Source organism: Solenopsis invicta, chromosome 13 (assembly GCF_016802725.1).
Source record: "Solenopsis invicta isolate M01_SB chromosome 13, UNIL_Sinv_3.0, whole genome shotgun sequence".
NCBI lineage: Eukaryota > Metazoa > Arthropoda > Insecta > Hymenoptera > Formicidae > Solenopsis > Solenopsis invicta.
The window spans coordinates 15,028,097-15,036,562 of record NC_052676.1 but is presented as its reverse complement, the minus strand read 5'-3'; the positions used below and the strand labels follow the sequence as shown (position 1 = coordinate 15,036,562).

Below are 8,466 nucleotides of genomic sequence, written 5' to 3'. Positions count from 1 at the left end.
TTACATAGTTATTATGATCTGCGTTGCTTGATAGCCGCCTGTCTGTGTTGTTGCTGTAATGTTGCCGAAAACAAAGGGCATTAGTTTTCAGTAAATTTAGAACCAGGTGTGTGTCTCATTTGCCTTTGGTTTGACATCATATGAATTCAGCACGTTTTGCTGCCAATACGCTGCGTATTTGCTGTCAATGGTTTATCGCTATACATAAAGAGCAACATGAGAGCAAGTTGCCAACAACATGTGCTAAGTCATAAATTTCAGCAAAAATTTAACATGTCGAAAACGGTTAAATATATATTTTGTACTTTTTTTTCAAATATATAAAAAATAAATTAATTAATTCTTCTTTCTGCTGAATTGTCACCACCCTGCCAAAAATGTGCGATAAAACCGATTTAAAAAAAGTAATCCGAATCGATCGAGATTTCTACATCAAAAATACATTATTAACACCGATTGAAAATAAGATCGGAATCTAGATAGATTTATTAAAACAGAATACATTAATGTAAACATAATAAATGTTTAGTTTACAAAAAAGTATTTTTTGTATCCTTTTTGTTAAAAAGAATTAAATTTAAATTAAACATTTAATTTATGTACAAGATTAAATAACAATACAAATTGTTATTTACATATAAAAATATAAAATTTTATGTGGACTAATGTTTCACACACACACGTCACGTTTGAAAAAAATAAGAGCGAGTATTTGTCTCGAGCTTACAATAAGCAAGTCCTAAAAGCTTACGGAAGTATGAGCTGGAGTGTCCGCCGCGATGGCATCTAAATATAACGCCTGTGGCCGCACTCGACTCACGAGAAAATCTCCCGCGGCGTGGCCGCCTAGCGGTGACGCCAGCACTCATTTGTTAAATCCATTTCAATCCGATCTGACAGCCAAGTAAATAACTAATTTACTCCTGTTTATTTATTACATTACACACGCTAGCGCAAACACACAACCCTGCCGCAAATTTACTTTAGAACACTATAGAAATGTCTATAGTTCTGAATATGTTTTTTTGAAACAAGTTTGCATATATGGAATGGAGTTCTCCTTATACGACTTTTATAATTTTTAATAAGGTAATACGTATGTTCATTATCTTATTAAAAATTATAAAAATCATATAAGGAGAACCCCATTCCGTATATGCAATACCTGTTTCAAAAAACACATTTAGAACTATAGACATTTCTATAGTGTTCTAAAGTAAATTTGCGGCAGAGAACCACATACGCACACGCGCGCACACACACAAAAATCATTTTCGACATTTTATTTGGCTACAAGACATTAATTAATATATTTAATGTTTTTAACAAATACACGACAAAAGCACAGCATCATTATCTTTTTTTATTGTCGTCACGTTGCTCTTATGTTGTTGAAAATGATTGATGAAGCAAAATGTTTTCCACGAATAGAAGTTATTTTGTTGGCAACAAAATAATTAAGCAACAGTTGCTTTTTGTTTGCTTTGAATCTGCTGACATAAAATGTCTCAAATCTGCTCTCATGTTGTTGAATATGTAAGACTATGCGTTACGTTTTCAGCAAATACACAGCAACTGGTCGAAAATTCATGCTCAGCATTAAGTTGTCTGATTTTGCAAAACATGCATGGCTATCAGGGTATTATCGAGATTCTTGTTAAAAAGAAGTGTTTTAAGTCCGGAGAAACATACCGCGCACAGTGGAAAATCGTGTAAATGTTTATAAATTTACCTAAAAAGTTATTAAATCATTAAAAACTGTTTTTGACTGATATTGCCATTTTTTGTTAATTTAATTTGTTGTTACATTTTTTTGTCATAGAATTTGTTTGTACTGGATAAAGAAAATTTATTACAGGCTGGATATGAAATCCCTAACGAAACACAAGAATCTCCAGATGTTAATGAAAACAATGAATTGGGTGCAAGTACTTCAAGCAACATTGATGAGTGGTCAGATGAAAGCAGTAGATTGATATTAGATAAATATGCTGATTATTTGGAATTGATTGGTCCAATGAAACGTTTTAAAAATAAAAAATTAATGTGGATAGAAATTGCAAAAGATTTAGAAAAAGTTTTAGGAATACGAAAAACATATATCCAATGTGAAAATCGTTATAAAACAATTCTTAGAAGAAAACGTATTAGTGAGAAAAATAATTCAACATTTAGATCAAAAAGAATTAAAGTAAATTTTGAAAATGAAATTAAAAAGATTGCTGGTAAAGATGACAGTGTAGAGCCAGAAATATTACAAAGTGCAAGTAATGTTGTAATTAATGTTAAAAATACAGATTTATCAAAAACTTCCAATATAATAAAAAAAAGCTAAGCCCAGCATACTTGAAACTTTAGTTTAGATTTATAAAGACCAAGAAAAAGCAAGAACGACACGAAGAGAAAATGAAACTATTAAAAAGTTTTCTTTAAAAAGAAAATGTAAGGATTCCTAAGATTTGTTATGTTATAAAATATATATTATAAAAGAAAGAATATAAGTTTTCCATATTAATTTTCTGTTATTTTTAAACACATAATAATATTATATAAGTAGTTTGAAAAAAATTATTTTTACTTTTAAAATAAGAAAAATACGTAAGTTAAAGTTATTCTTTTTTAATTTAGGATTAAATACAAATATTAAAAGTTTTTTATTTTTATTATTCATTATAGTCAGATTTGTTTTGTTCAAAAAAGATAAAAATATTAATAGAGTTAATAGTTTATTAAAGATAAAAGATAAAAATGTTACAGTACAAAGTATACATATATACATTTAATATATTATGTTATATGCGTGATATAATGCAGTATTATTATACTTAAGTATTTAAATACAATATTTTTAAATATATGTATATATTTAAATAATGTTTTAGATAAAAAAATCAAAATAAACCAACCTTAAGAATTAAATGTGATATGTTTCAACACTTAAAAAACTTTCTGTATGTTGGAATTAAAGTAATATTTCACTTAAAAAATTTCTTTTTTCTTTACCTGCAGCTGTATCATTATCTCTACCTACTTCTAAATTATTGTTGATGTTTTGAAATTGTTCATCTACTTTCTCTAACAATTCATCTAGTTCATCTTCATGAATAATACATAAATTATGTAATGTACAACAAACTATAATGAATTTACAGCAACGTTGAATTGTATGAAAATCCAATCTCATTAATTGTCTGAATCGGCCTTTTAATAAACCAAAGGCATTCTCAATTTTTACCCGACAGACAGACAATTTGCAATTAAAATTTCGTTGCTCTTCTGTCAAGTTTCCATAATCTCGATAAGGAGTAATCAAGTACTTTTTTAAAGGATAGGCAGCATCGCCTAATAAATGCCATTCATTCTCACATATATTTGGCAACATATTACTTATGAAAGATAATTTAAAAACACGTGCATCATGAACTTTACTAGGTGGCTCTGTGAAAACATCAAGAAACCTCATCTTTGCATCACATATTGCTTGCAGTGTCAAAGAAGGCATATCATGTCGATTTACGTATGTCGACTTGATTTTGTGAACAGGTGTACGTATTGGAATGTAAGTACCATCTATGCACCCAAGAATTCCAGGAAAACCATTAATCTGAAGAATCATATATTATTTTATATTTGATTACTTACTTATTATTACTTTTAATATTAAAATTCTTTTTTATATTAAAAGTAGTCGAGAAAGCGTTATCAATTCCTTTAATTCGTTACAATTGTATTTAAATATTTTTTAATCAAACATTGTGTATATTAGTTATTCGACAAATAATTTATTAAATAAAAATAATTTTTTCAAAAAATATTTTTTAACTAAAAAAAATCCCACATAGAACTAAAACCTCCAATGGACGTCTAATGGACGTTTGCCGTGGAAGTACGGACCTTCCAGTGGACGTCCCATAAACATCCAATGGACGGCCACTAGACATCCACAGTTCCGCATTGCGCACGTCCATTGGACGTCCATTAGACGTTAACAACGGATGTCCATTAGACGTTACGTGGATCATTAATAAAGGGTTCATAGAGCCTTAGTGGATGACAAACCGATGTCACGTGGATTATTAGTAGAGGCTTTATGGAGTCTCAGCAGATGTTACTTAGATTATTAATGGACGTGTACCGTGGAAGTTCGGACCTTCAGTGGACATCTAATGGACGGTAAAAAAAATTTTTTTTTAAACAAATTTTATTATTTTTATAGCTTAATCTGTATTCACTGTTTCACATATAACATTTTAATTTACTAATTACAATTACTATTACAAGTACTATTTTATAAATTTTTGAAACGCATCGGCGCCGGCGGGATTCGAACCTAAGATCTTCGGAACGATAACCTAGTATCTTAACACTGAGCTAAACGTACACTTGTGAGATTATTAATAAAAAGTTATATTTGAAGTAAAGCTGATTTGAACAAGAAAAAACTGGCGTCTTGGGTATCGCGCGAACACTCTTATTAACCTTTTGTTTATTTAGCCTTAGATATTTTTAATATAAATTATATAAATAATTAAAACTTGTTTCTGCCCATGGCCAAATCAGTCAAAAAACAACAATTAGAAATAGTATCAAAGCATGAAAAAACATTAATGACGTAAAAAGCCCGTTGCCAAAGTTAATTTTGCAATTAGTTGTTATAAACAAATTGTCAAAACTGACTGTAGAGGAGAACTGATTGCGCCAATCGATTCACCGAGAAAAATTACTAAAAAAACATATATGACGCTTTTTTAATTGTCATAGTTGTTATAATTGTTATAAACAAATTAGTTGCATAATTGTTTTGATAAAGAGATAATGATCAAATTCCGTACAGAGAGCGCATGATATACGTAATATAACATTTTATCCTTGTTTAACTTCTAATGATCAACAAGGATAACGTCATGCGCATTATATGCTTTACGGAATCTATCTGACTTTTATGATAAAAGTAAAATTTCATGAAGCTATAGAAATTTTATGGACTTCTAATGGACGTCCATCTGACTTCCATGATGGAAGTAAAATCCTATGAAGCTATAGAGGTTTAATGGACTTCTAATGGACGTCCATCTGACTTCTATGATGGAAATAAAATCCCATGGAGCTATGGAGGTTGGATGGATATCTAATGGAGATCTATCTGACTTCCATGATAGAAGTAAAATCCCATAGAGCTATGGAGGTTGGATGGATGTCTAATGGAGATCTATCTGACTTCCATGATGGAAGTAAAATCCCATGGAGCTATGGAGGTTGAATGGATGTCTAATGGAGATCTATCTGACTTCCATAATGGAAGTAAAATCCCATGGAGCTATGGAGGTTTTATAGACTTCTAATGGACGTCTATCTAACTTCCATGGTGGAAGTAAAATCTCATGGAGCTATGGAGGTTTCATGAACTTCTAATGGATGTCCATCTGACTGCTATGATGAAAATAAAATCCCATGGAGCTATAGAGGTTGGATGGATGTCTAATGGAGATCTATTTGACTTCCATGATGGAAGTAAAATTCCATGGAGCTATGGAGGTTTTATGGATTTCTAATGGACGTCCATCTAACTTCCATGATGGAAGTAAAATCCCATGGAGCTATGGAGGTTTCATGGACTTCTAATAGACGTCCATCTGACTTCCACCATGGAGATAGACGTCCCATGGAGGTATAGAAGGGCGATGGACATCCACTGGAGGTCAATTTCTATGTGGGATCTGTATTATTTTTCAGAAATTCTTGTTTAATACTTTTTATGTGTAATTTATAGAAATGTTTATTTTTTACTTATATTTTTAAATTGTTTTGAAATTTCTGTTTTTTCTTCTATTGTTTCAGGAAATTTTATAACAAATCCTGCTAAATTATACAAAAAATCCATAATATTGTCGCAAATAAGATGAAATGTGGATTCTGCCATATTAAAACTGCTGCTCCCTAATAGTACTTTTGTTACCTGCAAACCTTTAATAAAAATATTAATTATTAGATACTATTTAATACTACTATTCTAGTAAACGGAAATGGATTGAAAATTTGTAATCCATTTTAATTTATTTGAATATATTTTAGATTAAAAGACAGCAATTAAATCATTTGAATCCTAGATTATGGTCGAATTAAAATAGATTACAGCCGGCATAACTCAATTTTGATTTGAAAAAATATAGAAATTCAGTAATTTCGATTTCACTTTATAGATTAAAATGGATTCAAGGTTCCCTTCAACTTTAATTGGATAAAAATAGATTCGTATGTAATGTCCCAATAATATAAGTATTATATAACACACTTGTTACATAACAGTTATTACATTGTTGAGTGGAAAATTACAATTAACATTTATATAACTGTAATTTAGTGCTTGTTGGGATACTATAATATATAAGTATAATTAATATATATATATATATATATATATATATATATATTGTTACGTCCAGGGTTGAAATAGGATAGGTAAGACATTCAGAGAGGTGGCCAAATTATTCGAGAGAATAATAGCGTCTCGCCTCATGACGCACATGACAGAGATAGGTCCCGATCTGGCACATTGCCAGTTTGGTTTTAGACAGGGGAGATCAACCGTCGGCGCGATACGGCGGTTGAAATCCCTGGTCGACAGAGCGGTTTCCCGGTGTGGGGTGGCGTTGGCGATCAGCCTCGATATACGCAACGCATTTAACACCCTACCCTGGGGAAAGATTAGGGAGGGCCTTTGCAGAAAGGGGGTCCCTCCCTATCTACAGGAGGTGATCGGGGCCTATCTCTGTGGACGCACAATCATCTGCGCCGACCGGGACGGCGGGTGTATGCACAGAGTGGTCAGTAGGGGGGTGCCACAGGGTTCGGTGCTTGGGCCCCCCCTATGGAACGTGACCTATGAGCACGTTTTGGGGGTGCACCCGCCCGCCGGGGTGTCGTTAGTATGTTATGCTGACGACACCCTAGCGATCGTCTCGAGATATGATTGGCGTGAGGTGAGACGCAGAGTAGCGACAGGGCTGCCGCTCGTTCTTAGGCGGATCGGACAACTCGGTTTGAGGGTGGCCCTCCACAAGACAGAGGCCCTCTGGTTTGGGGGGCCTCGCGAGAAAGGGCCACCTTGGAGAGGGATCCCGGTGGACGGTGTGCGGGTCGAGATGAAGTCCCAGATGAAATATCTGGGGCTGATCCTCGACTCGCACTGGACATTTGGGCCACACTGGGCATGGATGGCCGCCAGGTTGGGCCTTGCGGTGCAAAGTTTTGCCCGCATAATGCCCAACCTCGGCGGCCCCGGCAAGGGGGCGCGCCGCCTCTACATGGGGGTGGTGCGCTCCATCGCATTGTACGGAGCGCCGGTCTGGTGCGGCTCCCTGGTGGCCTCCACAAGAAACATGGAGCTGCTCCATGGCGCACAGCGCAAAATGGCCATCAGGGTGGCAAGAGCGTACCGCACCGTGCCGCGGGAGGCGTCTTGTGTGCTCGCGGGCTCGGCCCCGTATATGGCGTGCTCCCTAGAGGAGGTCTATAATTGGAAGGAGAAGCGCGCCCGCGGGCTCGGGCCGGTGGCGCACGAGTCGCTTCTCGAGAGGAGAGCCCGCGCTAAGAGGGATGAGTTCCGGCACTGGCACGAGAGGGTCCCTCATGCCAAGGCCGGACTCAGGGTCACGGAGGCGATCGGGCCTGTGCTCGATCGATGGGTGGGGAGGGGTCGTGGGGGCCTCTCGTTCCACATGACGCAGGTGCTTACCGGGCATGGTTGCTTCGGGGAGCACCTGCACGAGAGGACCGGACGGGAGGCCACCACAAGGTGCCACCACTGTCCGGAGCCCAGGGACACGGCGCACTTTGGAGGAGTGCCCAGCATGGGCTGACGAGCGCCGTGCTCTGGTGGCAGTGTTGTGTTGGGGGCCGACCTCTCCCTTCCCACAGTGGTGAGAGGCATTCTCGAGGGCCCGGAGAAATGGGGTGCATTCGCCTCCTTCTGCAGTACCGTAATGCTGCGGAAGGAGGCGGCAGAGCGGGTGCGCGAGGATGCGCCGGACGCCCCGCCCGAGAGGAGGAGAAGGGCGGGGAGACGGAGGAGGGTGTACCTGCAACAAATCAATCAGTAGGTCCTCCTCCTCCCTCTCCCCCCCAACGGGAAGGTCTAGGGGGGGCGACTCGTCGCCCTCCTCTCTCCTCACAGGAGAAGCGCTGGCTGCTTTTCACGGTATCGACTATGTCGGTGCCAGGGGAGCAGCCGGCGCGATGGCTCATTTTGCTCATTTTGCTCCCCCCCCCCCTTCGGGAGGGGGTTTGAGCCGAGCCGAGAAGGAACGGTGGGAAGGGGAGACCCTCACAGCGCCGGCTAGACCGGACAGAGGGTCCTACCCTCCCCACCGTTGAGGAGGTACGCCTTGGGCGGAATCAGCGGCGGGGTAGTTGCCCGGCTGACCCGTCTCGGGGCTTGGGATGCGGGAGTGCGTACCTAGGGCCCCT

General features: G+C 37.8%; 1 pseudogene; it reads right to left on the bottom strand.

The window, feature by feature from the left end:
• On the bottom strand, positions 1-6,517 carry LOC113005263 (annotated as a pseudogene).
• Between the last annotated feature and the right edge of the window lie 1,949 nt (positions 6,518-8,466).